This window comes from Myxine glutinosa, chromosome 6, assembly GCF_964187855.1.
Source record: "Myxine glutinosa chromosome 6, kmMyxGlut1.1, whole genome shotgun sequence".
NCBI lineage: Eukaryota > Metazoa > Chordata > Myxini > Myxiniformes > Myxinidae > Myxine > Myxine glutinosa.
This window is the reverse complement of record NC_136266.1, coordinates 88,863,148-88,888,505: the sequence shown is the minus strand read 5'-3', so window position 1 is coordinate 88,888,505 and position 25,358 is coordinate 88,863,148. Positions and strand designations below refer to the sequence as shown.

The 25,358-nt window shown below is 46.8% G+C and overlaps 1 long non-coding RNA gene across 1 annotated transcript in view; it reads left to right on the top strand.

Annotated features, from left to right (window-relative positions):
• The first annotated feature begins 8,724 nt into the window (after window positions 1–8,724).
• The window catches only part of LOC137417346 (uncharacterized), a 162,032-nt gene continuing 145,398 nt past the window's right edge, over window positions 8,725–25,358 (top strand). Inside the window, exons 1-2 of the long non-coding RNA XR_010982417.2 lie at window positions 8,725–8,863; window positions 25,062–25,157. This is a non-coding gene — a long non-coding RNA (uncharacterized LOC137417346). The remainder of the gene's footprint in view (window positions 8,864–25,061; window positions 25,158–25,358) is intronic.

The following is a 25,358-nucleotide window of genomic DNA, read 5'->3' as shown; positions in this document are numbered from 1 at the left end:
CACGTGGTCGTACAACGGTCGAACGACGGTCGTACGATGGTCTACGACGTTGACCATCGTAGACCATCTTTTGAACATTTCAACAGATGATTTTCCAACCTACGATGGCCACAAAATCGTACGTCGATGCAGGATGGGCTCCACGATGCTCCACGATCCAACCATCATAGACCATCGTATACCAACGCAGGCTCTATGGGACCATGACTTTAAGCCACGGTCCCATAGAGCCTGCGTTGGTATACGATGGGCTACGATGGCCCAAACCTACGATGGCCCACGATCACTCTGAACAAGTCGGCATGAACTGATGATGATGAAGTGATGGCTGATGGCTAGGGTTTATATACCCCCAAAGTAGCTACGAGGACGCACGAGGACGCAGAATGATCCTGCGTCCTCGCAGGATTGGCGTACGTTGTCGTACGATATCGTACATGTCGTACGACGGTCGTACGATGGTCTACGATTGTAGGATCGTGGGCCATCGTAGACCATCTTTTGAACATTTCAAAAGATGATTTTCCAACCTACGATGGCCACAAAATCGTACGTCGACGCAGGATGGGCTCCACGATGCTCCACGATCCTACCATCGTAGACCATCGTATACCAACGCAGGCTCTATGGGACCGTGGCTTTAGCGGTTAGGGTGCGGGGCTTGGGATCCTGGGTTCGAATCCCGGTCGATCGCTGAATTAACGCCAGGGGGGTTGACTCAGCCTGCCATCCTTCAGGGGTCGGTAAATTGAGTACCAGTTCACTGGTAATTCCCTGTGTGTCGCAAGAGGCGACTAACAGGGTTGGCGGCAGGAAGGGCATCCGGCCATAAAACATTGCTTTAAAAAGGGGACCCATGGTGCCCGAACCCTCGCTCTGCGGGGAAAAATGGCCTCTAATGGCGGTTCATATATGTGAAGTATATATTCACATGATAGATGACGACACCTGTACTTAGAGCCAGGTGATTGACAACACTTGTCCAGATATTGCCAATTGACCTGGTTTTAAATATGGATGTCAATGTTATAACTTTGAGAACAGTCAGGTACCCATTCCACCAAAGTGATCTCATTGCATGTGTGTATCAGCTGAATAATGAGAAGAGTTAACTAAACCAAAAGAGTGAAATGGGCACCGAACCATAAACATTATGATAAGCAAAGCTGGTAACGTTCACTTTGAAGAGTATTCAAAGTTGGAAATATTTAGCGATGATCAAAGTTTGTTCAACTGTACAAAGGAGAACCTTATCATGGTGAATGCACACAACAGTGAAAGATGGTTGAGGATAAGTACAAGTTCAGGGCTGTAACCTGAATGCTGATTAGTACAGGTATATTGTTCTCCATCATGCATTCCTTCAGGTACAAGAGTCATGCGGCAGGGATTCAACTTTAAACTAGGACACCTGGCGCATACCCTCCGCCAAGCTGAACAGTTTATGTTTGTATCCCACTGATGGGTCATATCTGGATCTGCACCTGAAGCAAAATCTAATGGGCTTGTTCTTGTCATTTACCCAACACATCCACTTGTCAATTACCCAAAAGTCCACAACCTTTTGAAATACAATGCCATGTATCGTTTAGGGCCCTATCACTTATAAATTCAATTTCTCGTATCCGGATGCGTATCCAAATCTTCACCAAAATTGAATTAGTTCGTCCTTCTGACACACCGAACCTGTCCAACATGTTTCGTCCGAATCAGTCCACAGCTTTTTGAGACATCGTGCTATATGTATATCGTTTTTAGCCCCATCTCTCAATGGTCTGGCAGCCATATTGGATCAAAGAAAAAACACTTTAAAAAACAGAGGAGTTGGCTCGCACCAAGTTGACTGTGCTGGGTAAGTATTCTACGAATACCATCTAATTATCATTATTGCAAAGAACCTTCCTTGTATGTATCTGCAGTGAGCCACCTGTTCAGAAACCAGAATCAACCCAAAATCCAATGCAACACCTTTTCCACAAGGGTCTAGGGTCATGGAGGTGCTATGCCAAAGGGTAGCGGACTCACACCACCAGGGAATATGGTGGGATGGACATACACAAGGAGGAAAGGAGTAGTAACACCAAAACGAGAAACAATATCTCAAGAGGAAAAGAACGGGGAAGCTGACATGGAGGAATTGGATCCCACATTCAGCATTATCGGCTCCAATGATCTTCCACTGAATAGAGATGAAACAATAAAGCAGAGATGCCTGAACGCCGCAGTGACATCATCATCGTACATCCCTTGCTCGGTTGCTTTGGAGCTGCCATGACACCGAAACGTTGTTAAGTGGAATTGTTGGCTGCTCAGATAAGCACAGAAAGCAACACTTGGACCTTATTACGTCCCGAGCAGCTCTTTCTGTACTGTCCGACCATATTGATCTGCCTGCTTCAATGCAGGGCAAACAGGGTGCTTTACTCATTGCAATGTGTTCACCTTTCCACGACGTCTGCTGAATGGGGGACGATTAGGTTGCTTGGAATGGAATAAAATTTACAGTAATTACTTTGCAATGGCTAAAAATAAAACAACCATTGCTGCCCTTTCTGGTATTAACAACGGTGCTCTGGATGGCAAACCAGTGTAACTCACAAACTCAGGTAGCACTGGGATTTTACCATTTACCAAAACTAGTTTTAATTGCTCAATGTTTGCCTAATAACAAGACTTAATCTTCTTCTTCTTGTGCAAAGTCTACTATAAATAGATGAGTTTTTTGTGTCTATTAATTACGTACATATATTAATTATTTAGTTACTATCGAAATGTGTTTTTTTAACTCTTCAAATTGCTGAGATCCCTTTGACCTTTGAAGACCTTTGTAGACTGCTGAGATAGATTTGACCCTTTAAGACCCCTAAGATCCTTAAGACACCAAATACACCTGAAGACCCAGAGGACCAAAAAGACCCCGAAGACCCAAAAGTCCCAGAGGACCCAAAATATACCAAAGTCCCTGAAGACCCAAAAGACCCAGATAACCCAAAAGTTCCTGAGGACCCAAAAGACCCAGATGACCCAAAAGTCCATCAGGACCCAAAAGACCCAAATGACCCAAAAGTCCCCGAAGGTCTAGAAGACCCAGATGACCCAAAAGTCTCTGAGGACTCAAAAGACCCCAAATATCCACAAGACACAGAAAACCCAAAGGACACAGTAGACCCAAAAGTCCCCGAAGACCCAAAACAACCAGAGGACCCAAAATACCCAGAAGACCCAAAAGACCCTCGAGTCCGGCAGGCAGGTATGCTTCAAGGCAGTGAAGACCAATGGAAAATTGGTCCAATGGACCAGTGGGCCCCCTAGTGCGCTAAACAAAGCATCGGTTCTGCCGAAGCTGTTTATTTTGCTAGGTTAGAATACTGGACGGGTCGACACCCGGACACCATTGATTCATCTGGAAGTTGTATCATAAGAAATAGATTCCCATGAATTCCAGTCCTCATACCCCCAGCCTCATTATCCTGATCCCATTTATGGGTTTAGCGCAACATTTACAAAATGCAAGTGAAAACATGATACATGCAAACTCGTGGCATGTTCTTATATTTTGGCTGTGCTGGTGATGCCTACATTTTTTTAGGTAATTTTCATCAAGATGGTTGAATCATTACCTGTTCACTGTGTTTGCAAGCACGGCAAGTGGTTTGGTTGATGGTGCAATCACTCTGATGGATCCCCCATATGTGTAAAACATTTTCCTTTGATGACATGTATTGATGCCAACCCAGAATACGAAAATGAAATTTCAATAAAATACTATAGAGCACGAGTGATTTAGTGGAAGATAAGGATGGGCTGAAAGTCCTTTGAACAAACAATACCTTTGAAATAATCAAAATAATCAAAGTATCAGCCATTTAAAAATAATTCATAAATTCCATGGAATTATGGCCAAACCTTACAAATCTAGCTTCAGGTGTCTAATTAATTAAGTCATCTTACATTCAAAATTCCATTGAAATTACTTCGACACAATATAATGCCAAAATGTTTTTTTAAAATTTATCATATAATCTTATAGGATGATAAAGGATTTACCTGTAAAAATATACCAGGGATAGCCATACCCCAGAACCCTCCCCTCCTCATTCCCCTAATCCCAAAAGATGGAATGCAATTGCTTTCAGACTTGAGACCGTAAAAGAGATATCGATGGTTTGGCCAGTCTGATTAAAATGATTTAATCCAATTTCAAGAGGAGATCAAACTCTGCGACTATGCAATTAAAATTATCCTAGTGCAGATTCCGTATTCTCTGCTGTGTTTTCCACCAGTCAATACAGTGATGGAAAGCCTGGATAAAGATATAACCGAGTTATCACACAAGTTATTTTACGGATACTCATGTTCAGGTTGCACTAATGCACCAACCTGACGAAAATCAAGGTTATTGCCTGAACCTCCCGAGATCTTATTTAAATAAATCACATTAGAGGCTCATGTTATTTTTTGCAGCTCCAGCAGTTGCAGACCAGAAATCGTTCGGAGGAGGCAAGGTGGTTTACTGGCCAGACTATTGGCCGAAAAGCTTCACAATTGTTGTCATGGAAACCATGAATGCGAAAGATGCTGAGACAATAAAATCAACATCCGTTTAAGATGCATTAAGTTTCAGCTGCAAAAACTTTGGGCTGAGATCCTGGAGGCCTTTTCCAAAGTCATTTGGTATAATTAAGCTCAGTTTTCATTGCATCATCAATCGGATGCCGCAGCAACAGAAATTTAAGGAGCTAGACAAATAGTTGGTGCCCATGCTAAGCGATGAAAAGGCAAAAAAGAATTGAAAAAAATTGTAATCTGAGAAAGCAATATCGATCTCATTGATAATTCCAGAGATAATTTTAAAAAGCTGTAACTTACACCTCAACAACATTCATTCAACCACAAGAGGACGAAGGTAAAGCTACACTGGGGATTCATTAAAGTTTTCGTTTTTTCAAAGTTTCACTTTCAACGACGATTACCTGATACTTGTGTTTCCCCAAAAGAACAAAATAATTCAGCTGCTGATAGGTCTGGGCTCGAAAATTAATGGCAGCTTACCATCTCAGTGCTTTGAGATTAAAGTTGAAAATTGCTCTTCAAATCCCATCAGACTTTTGTAGTCGGTGCCATGTGATAGCAGAGTCTAAAATGTTTCAGTGGTCCAAACATCATATGAAGATTTCAGTGACAGTGGAATTGAGTCGTCTAGCTATTGTCAACAACAAGGAAAAAAATCAGACCTGCGCACTGCTAAAAAGCAGACATTTTGTATTCTTCATGGAAAGTGCCTCATCTCCCTTCCTTTCTTCCCCCTTACAAGCCGACGCAATCAACAAAATGGCGTTCAAGGTGGCAATCAAAGCACTTTCAGTCTGGATTGCTTGGCAGGCCTGCTCGTGGCAGGCCTGCTCATCTCAAGCTGTCTCTGCGGCCCCTGGAATAAAATAATCGTCCTCTTAGATACAAATTGCAAAACCTTACCTTAAATAATAGAAAGCTTCTAGGATAAGTACATCTGAGACCGCAATAAAAGGAAGAGACTCATGCAGGAAATCAAGTTTTCACATTTACCTTTGACATTTCCACATTTCAGGTAAGCTTTGTGACTCATTGTTAAACAGTAACAGAAGAAAACCAAGTCAAAATGTGGTGGCTGTATTGATTATTTGGCTTTGTGTAATAGGCTGAAAGCTCTTCATTTCACACAGAGATCCTGCTGCTCACAATGTTGATTTAAATTGTTGGGCCTGAACTGGAGAAACAGAATTTCTAGTTTGAAATTTCATCCGTAGGATTGCCCTTCTAGTTTGTGACTAGTTCATCACAGCTGCAGATAACAGTGCAAAAACAGGATGGCCTGTTTTTTGATGAAAGGTATGAAGACAATACATTGCTCAAGCTGCATATCATGCTTGAGATAAGAATCGTCATCTTGTTCACCAAATGCATTGTTTTCTTTATGCAAGGCCGAGGCTTGTGGAAGACCTACAATACAGAACCAAACCAAAACGAGCAATCAGAGATTGCAGACCCTCGCCAGGACGTGTTTTTAGTGTTTTTAAGGCTTTTGTGTTAAAGCAAATATGGCGGCCGAACCACGTGACTGATGACGTCATCGTATTATTTTTTTTTCTCCACAAATTTATCCATAGGTGACGCTCAAGAAATTTCATCTTGATCAGATGAAGTTTTCTACTTGTTGAATGACGTCATAATGGAAGCACCTATGACATCATCATTAACATATGTTATTCCGCAAGGAGAGTTCTTCACAATGAGCCATGTCTCAATTTTTTCTATGCAGCGCTTTCGGAGATATAGAGGTGCAAAATTTTTCCACGATGGCGCATGTACCACGAGACCAATGACGTCATAATCATCGTTACAAAATTATAAAGGAGGATTTGCACTGATGGTGAACATTTCCTGTCAATCGGACAAATGGTTGCAGAGAAAATCGTATTTATTCTGTGCAGACAAACAGACAGACAAACAGACAAACGCACTCAAATGCAAAACCTTCTCCCCTGGCGAGGATAACACGAACTGCACCTCGGTAGAGCAGTTTACGTTTTGTATCCCACTGATAGGCCAAATTTCGATTCAGACCTGAACCAAAATTTAATTGACTTGTTCTTGTCACGTCCCCAACTCATTCCCCAAGTTTTGTAATAAGTCGTCCACAACTTTTTCAAATATGTTATTTATTGTTTTTGGTTCTATCACTCAATGGTAAATGGTAATCACTTTTAGCTCTTTTTTCACGAGCCTCGATCTTGTATTAAGAAAAAAAAATGGTAAAGAATCACTTGGGAGTTTAAAAAATCCTCTGATCCGGATTCAGATATTCACCAAAATCAAATTGATTTGTCCTTGCCACCCACACAGCCTGTCCACGAAGTTTTGTCCGAATCCGTCCACAACATTTTGAGGTATCGTTATATATATTGTTTAGCTCCTATCACTCAATGGTGAAGAATCAGGAATTTTTTTTTATCTGATCCGGATCCGTATTCAAATCTTCACCAATATTGAATCAATTCTTCCTTGTCATGCACCCAACCAGTCTACCAAATTTCATCAGAATCCGTCCGCATTTAAAAATAAATAAATAATGTTGTCCATCAGTTTTTTCCCCTATCTCTCAATGGTGAGGAATCACTTTAAAATTATCTGATCTGGATCTGGATCAGGACCTCAACCAGAATCTAATCATTTCATCCTTGTCACATACCCAACCTCTCCACCAAATCCATCCGCAACGTTTTGAGATAGCCTGTTCACAAACAGACAAACAAACAAGAAAGGTGCCATGCAGAGGACGATACTTGCAAAATCCACCCACTCCCTCAAAAATCTTTTTTGCCATGGATGCATCAAAATTGTACATTTCGATTAAAATTCATGATCTTAATCAAAACTCGGGTTAATCGGATGAAAATTGATGATTTTTCAGATGAAAATTGATGATTTTAGAAGTTCGACCTTGAGTTGAACTTTGACCTTTTGACCTTAAAATCGTTGGTTTTCCAATTCAGTGAGGCACTATGCAATTGTCCTTTAATTTTCAAGCAGGATGAAAATTGATGTTTTTCAGACTAAAATTGATTTTAGAAGTTTGACCTTGAATTGAACTTTGACCTTTTGACCTTAAAAAAAAGTTGGTTTCCCACTTCAGTGACTCAATATACAAATGCTGTTCAACTTTCAAGTCAATTGGATTAAAATGACGATTTTAGAAATTTGACCTCAAGATGACTTTTGACCTCAAAACCAATACGCTTTTCAATTTTGACTATTTCTACAACTTGGTAAAGTATCATGGTGATCGGTTTAGAATTGTGACCTGTAGGCGAGTGACAAACAGACAAACAGACAGACAGAATAACAAAGTCGACCGATCAATACACTTCAAAAATCTTCGATTTTGCAATGAAGTAACAGACAGACAAGCATACAGGGGTGAAAACATAACCTCCATCCACCTTCGGTGGCAGAGGTAACGAGAACACAATGGAAAGCGGTGAAAAACTACGACAGTAGAGTAAAGAGAGAACAGAGGGACATTTGGAGGAAGAATGGGCGATGGGAAGAATGAGAGAGGAAGGGGAGGGGGAGGAGAACACAGGGTGAACACATGCAGGCAAACACATTCATATGCAGTACATCAGGGTAATATTTGTGGAATTACCAATATGTTAGTAAACTATGAAAAACACATAGGACTTGGGATTTTAACTTTGGTTCCACAAGGTTCAGATGGAAATACTCAACAGGCAAACGCTGAAGGACAAAATATAACCTCTGTCCACCTTCGGTGGTGGAGATAACAATTATTGTTAAGTACGAAGTAGATAAAAAAACAAAAGCTTTTGAGATTACAGAGAAGCAGGAGAAGTGTCAAAAATGTAGGAAAATATTTCAAATTAACATCAAATTCACTATAACTTCCGTGGTTAGAGATAAATGCACTAAAGTAAGCAAAATAACGCAATGGCATCCAGCTATGTGTCGTTGTTTGAGTGTTTGGAGAAATAGAAATGGAAAGAAAGGCCCACATACGGACAAAGAATGAGAGTAGAATGGATGTGTTTGACCTTGGCTGCTTCTTTGCTCTACACTGGCCGTTGTTGACCTTACAAATAGCTGGGAGCCATGATCAGTAAGCAGTATATGCCAACATTCCGGACCACACAGGACTGTGACAACACGTGGCTCGGTTCGGTCAACATGGCACCAACCGCCATTTCGGGACCGGGCCTAGGGGTGACTCACAAGTCAGCCCCTGCAGTGCATGAATCGATCGCTCTCTTCGATGTTACAATCATAACAGGTGGATGTCTATTCACATACCATACAATCTACCGGGGTGAGTATTTTTAGGCCTATTCTAGTGCGCTATTCTTGCCATTGTGTAGTAACGCATTGTTTACCACACTTGCCAAATAAGTTTGCAAAGAAAAAAGCAGCAACAGTCTGATGATTTTCAATGGAATTGCACTGGAGTACGAAGCAGGGACCTCAAATTGATTAATCCCGAGAGTAAAGAGAAAGGCTTTGTGTCATGTACCATGAATGCCTGGCTACAAGCTTCAAGTCAACTGAAGGACGAAGGATGTACATGGTATCGCAATCACCAGAGAGAGTATACAATTAAGAAAATGAACGAAATGAAAAGCATTCCATCGATGTTCATGTCTGTTTGCATCATGATTTGCATTACAATTTTTAGCCGCGTCGCAGACGCTGCTAATAGAGTGCCTTCTGCTGTTGTTGTTGTTGTTCTTCTTGTTCTTGTTCTTGCAGAGAAGACAAAACCTCAAAGCTCCACCCATTCTGGGAACCATAGCTCCACCCATTGTGGGAGAGGCTTCATATAAACAAATATCCACCATTTTATTAACTCGCATAGCTTTGAGGCCTGTTTTGTAGGCCCGTGGTGTCTTGCTCTCTCACACAGTTTTATTTCAAATCAAATTCGATATATCATTTCATTTTTCACAGTCGCTAACATAGTTTTAGACTCGGTTGAAAAAAAACGGGAAGAAACTCCGATGAAAGTTGCCCTTTATATAACGAAATGAATTCTCAAAGGCCTGTAACTTCAAGTCCATTGAGATTTTTTTTTTTAAATCGCGGCATGGTCAGTCATACACCACCCGAAATAACAGACGGGAAAATGCCGAGATATATATATTTTGTTTAAATCGCGGCATGATTAGTTATACACCGCCCGAAATAACAGACGGGAAAATGCCGAGATATATAAAAAATTCGTCCATTTGATGACAATCGTCACGATGAAATATTTAATTTATACGTCGTCACAATAATGTGGAGAGAGGAGCATAGCTTCGTTCGCGTGTCGCCACATACGGGAAATTGCCGAGATATATATTTTTTTAAATCGCGGCATGGTCAGTCATACACCACCTGAAATAACAGACGGGAAAATGCCGAGATATATTAAAAATTCGTCCATTTGATGACAATCGTCACGATGAAATATTTAATTTATACGTCGTCACAATAATGTGGAGAGAGGAGCATAGCTTCGTTCACGTGTCGCCACACACGGGAAATTGCCGAGATATATTTTTTTTAAATCGCGGCATGGTCAGTCATACACCGCCTGAAATAACAGACGGGAAAATGCCGAGATATATTAAAAATTCGTCGCCACACATGGGAAATTGCCGAGATATATTTTCACTTTGCACAAAAATAACATCAAGTAATCGAATCAATAGGAATGTCCTGTGCCTATAACATCGACGTTATAGGCACAGCTGCATCTAGGCATTGTGTAATGTCGACGCGGCTTTTGTTTTAATTAAAACTTTTTGTACTTGTTTTGATAAGAGATCCATCTCTGTTGAAAACAAACGTTTTTTTCACCCTTGTGAAGGAGCTGTGCTCCAACGCGAGTTGAAAGAATTGACGCGACCAAAGATGGAAATTCGTCCGAGTAGGTTTAATAAATGTATCACACTCGGGTACTCTGAAAAGCCCGTTTATCGGGCAGCAATATATATACACATTTATGTCGGGAAGTTTGCCCGGCAAAAGCTATACCGGGCATGCCCGGGTGTCAAGGGCGAGCCTTGGAAAGGCGAGTCTGGACCTGCCCGGGCGTGTTTGGCTGCGGCCTGGCAAGTCGAGGCTGGGCGTGCCCGGACGCTCTGGGCGAGCCCTGGAAAGGCGATAGCGGGCATGCCCGGACGCTCTTGGCGAGCCCTGGAAAGGCGAGAGCGGGCATGCCCGGGAAAGACGAGACCGGGCGTGCCCGGGAGGTTCGGGCGTGCCCGGGAACAGTGAGTCCGGGCATGCCCGGGAGAGGCGCGTCTGGCCGTGTTCTGGCCGGTGCAAGGCGATTGTGTGCATCCAGCGGTAACCGCTACACACGCCCCTCCAGAATCGACCTGCACCGGCAGGGTCAATTTAAGGGGGGTCCGGATGACCCGGCCGAAGCGACCCCTGGAGGGTCGTGGGGAGGGGTCCGACGTGGTGGTGGGTGGTCGAGCGGGGGGAACTGTGGACGGGGGGCAGCCTCGCCACGGAGGAAGGGCCAACCGTGGTGGTCGGTCGACGTCCATGTGCGCCGGTTTGAGGCGGTCCACAGAAATCCGGTCCGGCCGGCCGCTGAAGTCGACGATGAAAGACTTGTCGCCCCGTCGCAGGACCCGGAAGGGCCTGTCGTACGGCGGCCGGAGTGGCCCCCGGTGCACGTCATGACGGACAAAGACGTACTCCGCTGTGCGAAGCGCCAGGGGGACGTAGGACTGGGGGCCACCATGGCGGGACGTCGGCACGGGGGCAAATTGTCGGGCGGCCTCCTGGAGTTCCGAGCGCTGGCGAGCGGCGGACCAGGGACTGGTAGCATCGGGCACGAATTCGCCCGGGACGCGGAGTGGCTGGCCGTAGACGAGCTCGGCGGCGGACGCCTGGAGGTCATCCTTGGGGGCCGTGCGAAGGCCCAAAAGGACCCACGGCAGCCGGTCGACCCAACCGTCGTCCTGAAGGCCGGCTATGAGTGCGGCCTTCATGGAGCGGTGAAACCGCATGCACAACCCATTGGCTTGGGGGTGGTAGGCCGTGGTGCGGTGCAGCGTGACCCCCAACGAACGGGCGACCACACCCCAAAGCTCAGACGTGAACTGTGGGCCGCGGTCGGACGAGATGTCCGCTGGTGCGCCGAAGCGCGCGACCCAGGTGGCGATGAACGCCTGCGCCACGTCGACGGTGGTGATGGAGGTGAGGGGCACGGCCTCCGGCCACCTGGTGGTCCTGTCCACCATGGTGAGCAGGTGGGTGAACCCCCGCGAGGGGGGCAGGGGACCCACCAGGTCCACGTGGACGTGGTCGAAACGCCGTTCAGGCACGGCGAAAGGTGCCAGCAGGGCCTGGGTGTGGCGGTGGACCTTGGCCCGCTGGCAGGCCGTGCAGGCGTTGGCCCAGTCGCGGATGTTTCGTCGAAGGCCGTGCCAGACGAAACGTGCCGACACCAGCTTCTGAGAAGCTTTCCGGCCCGGGTGAGAAAGGCCGTGGATGGAGGCGAAGATGCGGCGCTGCCAGGAAACGGGCACGATGGGGCGAGGCTGGCCCTGGGAGACGTCGCAGAGCAGGACGGTGCCCGCGAAGGGGATGTCGGCCAGGCGGAGGCCCATGTCCGCCGCGCAGAGTGCCTGCACCGAGGCGTCGGTGGTCTGGTCGGCCGCCATGAGCGCGAAGTCCACGCCGAGGTGGACTGCGTTCGCGCTGGCCCGCGAAAGGCAGTCGGCCACGGCGTTGTCTTTGCCGGCGACGTGCTGGATGTCCGTGGTGAACTCCGACACGGCGGAGAGGTGGCGCTGCTGGCGGGCCGACCACGGCTCTGTGACCTTAGCCATTGCGTAGACCAACGGCTTGTGGTCGACGAAAGCCGTGAATGGGCGGCCCTCCAGGAGGTGTCGGAAATGGCGAACGGCCAGGAATAGCCCGAGCAGCTCATGGTCGAACGTGCTGTAGTTTAACTCGTTCGGCCGGAGTTGCCGGCTGAAAAAAGCGAGTGGCTGCCAAACCCCGTCCACCCATTGCTCATGGACGGCGCCCACCGCGTAGTTGGAGGCGTCCGTAGTGAGGGCGATGGGCGCGTTGAGCACCGGGTGAGCCAGCAGCGTTGCGTCGGCGAGGGCCCGTTTGGCGCTGGTGAAGGCCGCGTCCATGGCCGTGGACCAAACAATGTCATGCTTGGCCGGCTTGCCCCGGAGGCCCTCGTAAAGGGGCCGCATGAGCTGAGCAGCGCGGGGCACGAATCGGTGATAAAAATTCACCATGCCGAGGAACTCTTGGAGGGCCTTGATGGAACGGGGACGCGGGAACGTGGTGATGGCCTCGACCTTGGTCGGCAGCGGCACGGCCCCGGTCTTGGTGATGCGGTGGCCCAAAAAGTCAACGGTCATCGCGCCGAAGTGGCATTTGACCGGGTTGACAATTAAGCCGTGCTCGCTGAGGAGACCGAACAGTGTTCGGAGGTGGAGGAGGTGCTCGGCGCGGGACGAGCTGGCGACGAGGATGTCGTCCAGATAGACGAAAAGAAACGGCAGGTCGCGCAGCACGCCGTCCATCAAGCGCTGGAACGCCTGGGCCGCGTTCTTGAGGCCAAACGGCATCCGCAAAAATTCGAACAGGCCGAACGGCGTGATGACGGCCGTCTTCAGGACGTCGGCCGCCCGGACAGGTACCTGGTGGTAGCCCCGTATCAGGTCAATTTTTGAAAAGATGACCCGTCTCGCCAAACGGGTGGAAAAGTCCTGAATATGCGGGATCGGGTACCTGTCGGGGGTGGTAGCGTCATTGAGACGGCGGTAGTTGCCACACGGACGCCATCCACCCCCCGGCTTTGGCACGATGTGCAGTGGCGAGGCCCACGCGCTATCGGAGCGCCGCACGATGCCGAGGTGCTCCAACGCATCGAATTCGGCCTTCGCCACGGCGAGCTTGGCTGGGTCGAGGCGGCGGGCCCTGGCGTAGACCGGCGGGCCCGTAGTGGGTATGTGGTGCTCGATCCCGTGCCGCACCGCGACGGCCGAAAACGTCGGCCGCGTGAGGGCCGGGAATTCCACGAGCAGGCGAGCGAACTCGTTCGTTGCCGGGAGGGCGCACGCCAGTTCGGTCGGCACGGAGCTGCTCATTGTGCACGCCAGGGAGCTGAAGGTCTCGGCGTGGACAAGGCGACGGCGTTTGACGTCGACCAGCAGCCTGTGCGCGCAGAGGAAGTCGGCGCCCAGCAAAGCCACGGGGACGCTGGCGGTAACAAAAGTCCATTGAAAGCGCTGGCTGCCGAAGCAGAGGGTGATGACGCGTGGGCCGAAAGTGCGTATGGCCGAGCCATTAGCAGCGACCAAAGAGGGGCCGCAAACTGCATCCCGCCTGTCCTGCTCGGAGGTGGGAATGACGCTCAGTTGCTCGCCGGTGTCGCACAGGAAACGCCGCCCAGACGCTTTGTCCCGAATAAACAGCAAGTTGCCCGAGTGGCCGGCGCTCATGGCTGGGAATGAACGCCGGCCCGGCCGTTTCCCGACCTGCCGAAAGTGCACGGGGGCCGGCACGTCCGAGCCTTGTGTCCGAACCTGGCGTGGTAATAGCACCACGCCCTGTCAGGTGGAGGCCCCGGCCGTCGTGTTGGAAGCGGGCGGTGCGGCGTGGCGGCCGCCATTTGCACCGGCAGTTCGGCCTCGAACCGCGCAGGGTGCTCGGGCGTCGTGGGCGTCGCCTCGGACGGCGGCGGGCTCCAGGTAACCGCGCCGATGTGCTGGCCCGCCGAGGAGATCTTATCGGCTTCCCTGGCGAGGGCGCGGGAATCCGTGATCAACGTGCCAGCCAGGGCGAGGCGTACCGGGTGAGGCAGCTGGCGAAGGAACAGCTCGCGGAACAGAAAATCCGGAGAGTGCTCACCGAGCAACGAGAGCATATAGTCCATGCGCTCGGACGGGCGCGTGTCGCCGAGCTCGGGCAGGTCAAGCAGGCGCCATGCGCGTGCTGCCGGTGAGAGGGCGAAAGCGTCGAGGAGGAGTTTCTTCAGCGCGTCGTATTTGTCAGCAGCCGGCGGGTGCTGGAGGAGGCTCAAGGCGCGGGCCGCTGTGGCGGAACCGAGCGCCGCCACAACATGGTGGAAGCGGGTGTCGTCCGCGGTGATGCCTCGCAGGGCGAACTGAGAGTCCGCCTGAGCGAACCAAACAGCCACATGAGCCTCCCAGAAGGTAGGCAGTTTAAGCGTCACTGCCGTATCCATGTCGGTAGGTCACCAATGAAGGAGCTGTGCTCCAACGCGAGTTGAAAGAATTGACGCGACCAAAGATGGAAATTCGTCCGAGTAGGTTTAATAAATGTATCACACTCGGGTACTCTGAAAAGCCCGTTTATCGGGCGGCAATATATATACACATTTATGTCGGGAAGTTTGCCCGGCAAAAGCTATACGGGGCATGCCCGGGTGTCAAGGGCGAGCCTTGGAAAGGCGAGTCTGGACCTGCCCGGGCGTGTTTGGCTGCGGCCTGGCAAGTCGAGGCTGGGCGTGCCCGGACGCTCTGGGCGAGCCCTGGAAAGGCGATAGCGGGCATGCCCGGACGCTCTGGGCGAGCCCTGGAAAGGCGATAGCGGGCATGCCCGGACGCTCTGGGCGAGCCCTGGAAAGGCGATAGCGGGCATGCCCGGGAAAGACGAGACCGGGCGTGCCCGGGAGGTTCGGGCGTGCCCGGGAACAGTGAGTCCGGGCATGCCCGGGAGAGGCGCGTCTGGCCGTGTTCTGGCCGGTGCAAGGCGATTGTGTGCATCCAGCGGTAACCGCTACACTTGCATGTTTCAAGAAGGTCTGCGAATAGCTTCGCACTTGTCTTGTTGATCAGTTTTAGCTTGATAGCAACTCTTGCTGACATTATGTCCAAAAGGATAGAGTCCAAATCTGAGCTTTTTAAGAGGAGCTTTCATAACTGGACCACATTTCCCCACTCTTTGCTGTGCATGGACAAAATGCATTTCCTGAAATGGCACTGTGAGTCGACCAATCATATTTCCTGACACTCCACCGCAAATGGAACAATAACACCCCTTCCACTCTCTTTAAAAATAACCAATTGCATTTTTACCTCCGCCACCGAAGGTGGATGGACGTCATGTTTTCACCCCTGTCTGTCTGTTTGTTTGTCTGTTTGTGAACACAATATCTCAAAAAGTTGTCGACGGATTCGGACGAAATTTGGCAGAGATGTAGCGTACGTGACAAGGACGAAATTATAATATTTTGGTGAAGATCCGGATTCGGATCAGGCTACTAGAATTTTTAAAGTGATTCTTCACCATTGGGAGATAGGGCCAAAAACGATACATAGCGGGATATCTCAAAGAGCTGCGGACGGATTTAGACAAATCTTGGTGGACTGGTTGGGTGTGTAACAAGCACAAATATATTCGATTTTGGTTAATATCTGATTATGGATTCAGACATGAGAATTATTTAATTTTTAAGTGATTCTTCACCATTGGCAAATAGGGCCAAAAACTATACATAGCAGGATATTTCAAAACGTTATGGATGGATTTGGATGAAAATTGTTGGACAGGTTGTGTGTGTGACAAGGAAGAATCGATTCAATTTTGGTGAAGATCCGGATCCGGATGCAGCTAGTAGAATTTTTAAAGTGATTCTTCACCATTGAGTGATATGGCCAACCAGTATACTCTCTACTGAGTGCCGTTCCAGCTGGCACTGTGATTCTTCCTCTTCTTCGCTTGCTCGTTGATGTGAGGCTTGGCTGGCGGATCCATCATTTCTGGGGGTATCACTTTGCCACTGATGCTACTCTGTTCTGCAAATGAACTAATTGTGCTTCCTAGTAATTTTCCACCAGAAATTGAACAATATTTCCTGCCATCGTACTTTAAACAGGTGAGTCATATTTCTTGTCACTGTGCTGAAAATTTTTAGTTTATTCTCATGTAAAGATTGCGAAATTTGGTACATTTCAAAATGTTGTTGCAATAATTTAATTTTTTTTCATGAAATATGTTGAGACCTCAATAATATCCTCAATATTGAAAAAAAGTTATTTTGTGAGAGATGATATCAGTGATCGACAAAATTGAAGAGTGAGAGAGAGTTGTCAGCAAATCAGCCTGGGCAGTGCTGTCATTGATGATCAGAACATCTCAAGATGATCAAGGCGGTACCAGCCCTGCCAGGTGGGCAGGGGCTCTGAAGCGAGGTAGTCTGAAGGTGGGATCAGTGGAGGGAAGAGGAGTTGAAGTGATGGAGATGATGCAGAGAAGGAGGATGGAAGTGTTATGTGTGCAGTTAACCAGATGGAAAGGGGACAGGGTGAGGAGGTTGTTAGGAGGGTTCAAGCTGTTGCACACGAGATGGGATGGAAGGAGTAAAGGTGTGGGAACAAAAGTATCGGAAGAGATCAGCAAGGAGTGCAAAGATAGGACTTGGGATGGATAATTATGGCATGGTTGGCAATATAGATAGTGTGTTGTGTCTATACAAGGTCCACAAATGGGAATGACTGAGGTGGAGAAGCAGGAATTCAGGGACGCACTGGAGAAGATTATGGGAATGGTTGAGATGGAGGTGATTCTGTGCACTGCGAGAGACTTCAATGTGCATGTGGGAGTATCAGAACTGGGTGGAGAGGAATGTATTGGTACATTAGGATGGGGGACAATGAATAGAGCGGGTCGAGAGCTGGTGGAGCTGGTGGGAAGGAGTGAGATGGCCAATGCTGGTTCATTATTTCAGAATCGGTCCAGTCACAAAATTACTCACATGAGTGAACAGCATACAGTGCCTATAGAAAGTCTACACCCCCTTTTTAAAAATTCACCTTTTGTTGCCTTATAACCTGGAATGAAAATGCATTAAATGAGACTTTTCCACTTTTATTTACATATTGTAACCCACAATATCCAAGTGAAAATCAAATTCTTCAAATTTCAGAAAATTAATTAAAAATACAAAACTAGCATATCTTGGTTGGATAAGTATTGTCCTGTCCATACTTATAAAGACCGGTCTCGGATGGATTGCCGATTGATCTTACACTCCGAGGCGTTCAGGCAACAATGGCAGTGTTCTTTACACGCGAGGGAAAGGAGAATGACAAACTTACCTTCACGGGTCCCACCGGACGTCCTCGAACCTGGGATAATTATCAATTCAAGCCGACACAGAATTCAATGTACAAAAATACTGGCTTTATCTATCTATAATTCCAGTAATCTCTGTCTGTCTGTCTGTACGTTTGTTTGTTTGTCTGTGACCGCTGTTTCTCGACAACCACGGGTCCGATATACTTTTAACTTGCCAGGTATATTGCTGGGGACCCGAGGATGTGCCTTTTCAAGGTTTCATATTAATCGGACAATTACTTACCGAGCTATGTCCAAAAAACGATTCAACCAATCAGAGAGCAGCGAACGATCGCGTGTGCCGAACGTGGCGGGCACACTCTGCCTCGGATGGCACATTTGAGAGCGTATTCATTTATTTCACGTTTGCAAACTATGTTGGCGTTAAACTATGTTTTACAACTAATAAAAACGAATTTGCGATTCATTCGCTTTCCTGCGCGTTTGTGCACGCGATGGCGATTTCTTTACCAAACTCCGGAAGCCGTTCGCTTTGGACCAAACCATTGCATGTAAATAGAGGGGGGGGATTGTCACCACTCGCAAGCCGTTCGCTTTGGACCAAACCATTTCATGTAAATAGAGGGGGGGGATATAATTTTAGATATATATATAGTACGGGCATGCCCTAGTCTATCTATAATTCCAGTAATCTCTGTACGTCTGTACGTCTGTACGTTTGTTTGTCTGTGACCGCTGTTTCTCGACAACCACGGGTCCGATATACTTTTAACTTGCCAGGTATATTGCTGGGGACCCGAGGATGTGCCTTTTCAAGGTTTCATATTAATCGGACAATTACTTACCGAGCTATGTCCAAAAAACGATTCAACCAATCAGAGAGCAGCGAACGATCGCGTGTGCCGAACGTGGAGGACACACTCTGCCTCGGATGGCACATTTGAGAGCGTATTCATTTATTTCACGTTTGCAAACTATGTTGGCGTTAAACTATGTTTTAAAACTAATAAAACCGAATTTGCGATTCATTCGCTTTCCTGCGCGTTTGTGCACGCGATGGCGATTTCTTTACCAAACTCCGGAAGCCGTTCGCTTTGGACCAAACCATTGCATGTAAATAGAGGGGGGGGATTGTCACCGTACTCGCAAGCCGTTCGCTTTGGACCAAACCATTTCATGTAAATAGAGGGGGGGATATAATTTTAGATATAGATATAGTACGGGCAATGCCCTAGTTGAAGAAATGCCGGTCACCAAATAATGCACCACAAAACTAAAATTCCTAAAGGAAGCTCCCCCATACAGACTCGTATACACACAAGGGGAAGAATAACTAGTGAAAATAATATGTAATGCTTCTGTATTCAGCTGTGTGCGGCTTCTGAACCCTGTCAGGAATCGTCCAGGCCCTGAGCACACAATCCGGGCATGGCTCAGGCCCTGGCGGAAAGTTGGCCTCAGCGCGTCCTCGTTCACTCAGCCACGCTTGTCTTCGTCATCCGCTTCACCAGCACCCACGTCTCTCAGCGCACCCAGACGACGCCCAGCCAGCACTAATGAGCCAGTGAAAGGACAATGCAGACGCTCAGCCGATCGCCCGGACCAAGAAGAAAGAATGCACGAGCCACGACCATCTGCAGGACCTCGGCACAACCCTGCCGACAACTGTGACTGTTCGCTTCCAAAGTCCCAACTCAAGACAGATGTCGACCATTCGTATTGAAAGTCCAGCACCAGAGACATCTGCCTTCAATAAACACCAGGACTCGAGAGACAAGAGGATGCACAACCGCACGCTATTGATGTCCCACGCAAGAGCTCGTCAACCTAGACCATTCATAGAGACTGTCCCACCGCAAGAGCTTATCGGCGCCCGTTCACTTTCAGATCCAGAAGCCGAGAGAGAAAATGTCGGCCCTCCAACTCCTTTGTACTCAAGGCTCTGACATCATCCAACGCCGCCCATGCCTGCTCCATCCAGCGAGTCCCTCTCTTCATTGCTCGACAATCCTAACCAATCACTGCTCTCCAGGGCATGGCCTCACAGACCTGCCTGCTCTTGTGATCACCCGTCGGTGGTATCAGCGGTGGTTGAATGTCCTGTTTCCGGTTACTTTTATTTAGTGTGATAATGCATGCCTATATGAGTCTGGCTATGCGTGTGTGCTGCATTGGCATAAAGAACAGAGGGGAAATAACAGAGGCAATTGCATACAGGGGATTTATCATTAATCCCTGACTAATTAACATAACACTACTCCTCGTCATGGGAACAATGACACACTCATACACAACATACGGTCTAACGGATCCCTACTTATGTTACATGTGGTTTCTTCTTCTTCATCGCAACATACGGAGCATGGTATCTATACACTTCTACCTGGCTCAAAGGTAATCATTGTCTACCCCCCACAAACGTAACAGTATCCACCCACCTTATAATAGCATTTGTAAATTAACTCAGGTGTAACCAATCACCTTCAAAATCACACACCAAGTTAATTAGCCTCCACTGTGTTAAATTGTAATAATTCTGATTATTTCAGAATAAAATCAGCCGTTTTTGTAGGTTTCCACTGTTTGGTAGTGCATTTCACAGCAAAGACTCAACCATGAGCACCAAGGAGCTTTCAAAAGACCTCCGGAATAAAGTTGTAGAAAGGCACAGATCAGGGGATGGGTACAAAAACATTTCAAAGGCCTTGAATGTTCTTTTTTTTTGTATACAAGATCGAGGCTCGTGTAAGAGCTAACATCAATTTAAAAAAAACAACGAACGGACACACAAAACATACAAAAAAGGGAGTGGGAGACAAGATGGGGAGAGAGAGGGAAGTACACAAGTACAACAGCAGAGAACAGGGACAACGGAAGATCCGTGGGAGGGAGAAGGCATGGAAAGGTGGGTGGTGGGGGGGAGGGTGGGAAAGTACAAAGCACATGGACACTGCTGGAACTTCCAGGAAAGAAAAAAAGTCGGTATTTCCAAAAAAAAAACAGTGGATTTGGGGTGAATTAACGGGGGAAGCACAGTCAAGACAATCATTAAGAAGTGGAAGGTGAATGGTACCACCAAGACCCTTCTAGATCATGCTGTCCCTCCAAACTGGATGACAAAGCAAGGAGCAGACTGATCAGAGAGGCCACCAAGAGGCCAATGGCAACTTTGAAAGAGCTACAGGCCTTTATGGCAAAGACTGACCACTGTGTGCATGTGACAACAATATTCCAAGCACTCCACAAGTCTGGCCTGTACATTAGGGTGGGAAGAAGGACATTACTCAAAAAAAAACCCACCTTGAGTCCCGTTTGAGGTATGCAAAAAAATACACTGGAGATTCTAAAGCCTTGTGGCAAAACATTGTGTGGTCTGATGAAACCAAGATGGAACTTTTTGGCTTAAATGCAAAATGTTATGTTTGGAGCAAACCCAACACAGCACATCACCCAAAGAACATCATCCCTACTGTGAAGCATAGTGGCGACAGCATCATGTTATGGGGATGTTTCTCATCAGCAGGGGCACTTTTCAGGATAGAAGGTAAAATGGATGGAGCAAAATACAGAAATATACTAGAGGAGACCTGCTGCCCTCTGCAAGAAAGTTGAAATTGGTGTAGAAGTTCACTTTTCAGCATGACAACGACCCGAAGCACACAGCCAAAGCTACACTGGAGTGGTTAAGTAACAAAACGATAAATGTTCTTGAGTGGCCCAGTCAGAGCCCTGACCTAAATTCAATCGAAAATCTGTGGAATAACTTGAATATTGCTGTCCATCAATGTTCCCCACAGAACTTGACTAAGCTTTAACAGTTTTGTACAAAAGAATGGGCAAATATTGCCCAATAAAGGTGTGAAATCCACACAGCTGTAATTGTTGTCAAAGGTGCTTCCTTCCACCAAGTATTAAGTCGGGGGGGGGGAGGTGGGGGGGAGGAGGAGAGGGGGGAGGTGGGTAGACAATTATCCAACCAAGATATTCTACTTTTGTATTTTAAATTAATTTTCTGAAATTTGTAGAATTTGTTTTTCACTTGGAAGTTGTGGGTTACGATCTGTAAATAAAGGTGGAAAAAGTCTGATTTAATGCAACTTTATTCCAGGCGATAAGGCAACAAAAGGTAAAAAATTTGAAAGGGGGTGTAGACTTTCTATAGGCACTGAATAATGGAGTTGGAATTGTTGGTTGTGAGGAAGAAACAGTTGTGGAGGATCAAGGTCTGTAAGGCGGTGGTGGGAGAGCATGTTACCACCCAGCGCAAGTCTGTGGTGTTTGGTGTACACATGAAGAAAAGGAGGCAAGTTATGAGCATGAGTAAGAAGATGATAAGGTGGGAGAAGTGCAAAGACAATGTTGCCATAGATGAGAGCCAGGTATGAGGAACTTAGCGAAGAAGCCGAAGGTTTGGAGGAGTGGAAGAAGTGCAGAGAGGCGTTGAGGGGAATTGCAAAAGTGTTGTGTGTAAGGACCTCAGGAAAGAGTGCATCGTCAAGGGATATAAACCAGGTATGGTGGACGGAGGAAGTGGCAACAGTAGTTGGTGAAGAGAAGGATGTTAGGAAGAAGATAGGGTAGATCAAGGATATATGGGGACAATCGGATGCAGGGTTGATGCACCTGTATGGGAAAAACAAGAAAGCAGCAAGGAGAGCTGTGGATAAGGCAAGGAATGATATGAAAGTGGATGTGTACACTGTACAACCATGCTGGAAGAAGATGGTGGAAAGAATATGATCTATAAATTGGCTTGTGACAGGGATGAGGATAGCAAGGATATTAGGAGGGTGGGGCAGGATTAAGGATGGTGATGGGGGGGGGCAGGGGGAGTAGTGACTGAGAGGGGGGTAGTGTTGCAGGTGTGAGGATGATATTTCAAAGAGATGTTGAACCGGGAAGGGAGCAACGGCAATCTGGAGCTTCTATGTTATGCAAATGGGAAAGTGGAGTTAATGTAGATCACAGAGGAAGAGGTGCAGACAATATTAAAGAGGATGAAGAAGAGAAGAGCACCAGGCATTGATGAGGTACATACAGAGATGCTCATTGCAGTGGGGGAATTAAGAGTCGGTTGGACGAAGAGGCTCTTGAATGTATTTATAAGAGAAGGTTAGATTCCGGAGGATTGGAGGACAGGGATAATTGTGCCAAAATAGAAGAGGGAAGGGAGATTTATTTTAAGATACAGGGAAGTACAAAGATATTACACTACTAAGTCATGAAGATACTGGAGAGGATTCTTTATGGGAGGATAAGGAAGAGTGTGGAGATGCAGATCAGTGATGAGCAATAGGGGCTTAGAAAGGGTAGGGGTATGATGGTTGGAATGTCCACGTTGGGACAGCTGGTGGAAAAGAGGTTGGAGGTGCAAGGGAAAAAGACATTGGGATTTGTGTACCAGGAGAAGGCCTATGACTGTCCTGAGAGAGATGTGATGGAGACTTTGAGATGGATGGGAGTGCCAGAAAGAAAAGTTAGTTTGGTGGAAGAGATGTACAAGGAAATGAAGGGAAGAGTTTCGGTTTGTTCTGGGAATCTCTTTCAGCCCACTCATGTATATCATGGTAATGGAGCTGGTAAGTAGGAGGGTAAAAATGAATGGTATTCTGGGAGGATGTTGTATGCGGATGATCTGGCTGTTGTGCAGAGACTAAGCAGGAGATGCAAGAGGTACTGGGGTGGAGTAGTAAAAGGGAGGGGTTAGGGGGGTTAGGAGGAGCTGGAAGGAGGAATTCTGGAGACATGGATTAAAGATGATCATGGAGAAGACTGAGGTGATGGGGGTCAGGTAGCAGAGAAAAGAAACAAATTTGGGGTAAGAAGGGGAAGGAGATCAAGCAGGGAAATAGGTTTGAGAAACAGTAAGTAGATGGTAGGTCGGAAGCAGAGATGCGGAGAACAGTACAGGTGTGTGAAAATGCATGGAGGACAGTGGAGAATGATGAAACAACAACAACAACAACAACAGGCATTTTAAGGCCATTTTCCCTGTTAGAGCGGGGGTTAGCCTTGCGGTCCCCATGACAATCTTCTCCATTTTGCCCTATTTTCTGCATCTCTCCTTGTTAACCCCTTGCCCGCATTTCTTCTTCCACCATCTTTAGCCAAGTCTTTCTCAGTCTTCCCCGTCCTATACTTCCTTCCACATTCATTTCCATCACTCTTCTCAACCAGTCACTTTCATCCTTCCTCAACACATGACCAAACCATCTCAACCTGATCCTCTTCACAGCATCAATCACAGCAAATTGCATTTGCTTTCTGTTTATTCCTCTTCATCTATCTTGGTGGAGAATGATGAAAGACAGAAAAATTTCAAGGTACTTGAAAGGGAAAATTATAGTGTCTTGTGTAATTGGCTCTTTCACTACCTTTATGGTCTGGAGATGGTGGCACTAACAGAGAGACAACAACAAAGGTTGCACGTCTGCAAGAACAACTGAGTCAGTTGGATTGCAGGTGTGAATAGAGTGGATAAAAGGAGGATGGATGAACTGAGGGAGGATATTGGTGTGCAGATGAGCTTGATGGGGACTGGAGATTGATTTTTAAAAAAAGCCATCTGAAGTTGGCTGGTCACTTGGTGTGGATGGAGGGGAGAGAGAATAGCAAAGTGAGCGCATAGGTTGAGGGAACAAGGTAGGAGGAAAAGAGGTAGACCGTGGTTGAGATGGGAGGATTGTGTGAAGAGGGATTTCAGTGAGGTGGGAGAGGTTTTAGAGTGGAGAGAGTTGGTTGAGGACAGAGGGGAGTGGAGGAGTATTGTGGTCAAGGCAGGGCAGGAGCTTGGTACCATTGGGCCTCACCCCCTATAAAGGGAAGAGGAGGAGAAGGAGAATTAAGTTAATTATTAATTAATAATTAAGAAGAAGAAGACATCAATATTGCGACATTTTCAGATAATATGCATGTGAAACTTACCTTAAGTTGTCTTCATAGATATATTTACAGTATATAATATATACTTATATATTAGGTTGACAGTATTTACTTGGTCAGGGAAGGAAATGAACCCAGATTAGATTCAAAGGAAGTTTTTTTTAAATCTCTGAGTTATCTTGTCACCTCAAGACCAGCCTTTTTGAGGATAATTATTACGATAATTCAGGCTACTACTACTACTACTACGAATACCATTATTACTACTACAGATTTAGAATTTCTTCCAGAATGTTTAAGGAAGTAAGGAACTCCTTGCCTCCTGATTGGCTGAAATTGGAGAATCCTCTGGTGGTTACAAACTTGTACAGGATATCCTCATGCACTTCCATGGCTTTTATGATCAGGCCACAATCAGGTTGTGATCTTTCCTAGCCACCTCCTTGTGCATAACATGAGCAAGGTCCCTGCTGCATCTGCAGTGTCCTTCTGTCGACTGTCATGGATGGTGACATACCTCCTCATCACTCATTCATTCCATTTTATTGCATTGGCAGTTCGGTGAGACAATCCATGGTGGGCGTTTCTTCTACCTCCCTTACACGCTTGAGAGGCAGTCGGAGTCCTTCTATTTTACACCAATACCCAGAATGGTGGGTGACCTGATTTATAGGATGCTTCATGGAGCACTGAGTTTTGGGGCTCTATTGCAACATTTCACTAATTTTTCCTGGTGGATGTTGTTTCTGTGATGAATTGGAAACTATAATCTTTCATGCATGAACGCAATGCCCTAGCATTCGACCAATTTTTTTGCTGGTTCAGAATATTTTACTCTGTTTCTGATTGATAAC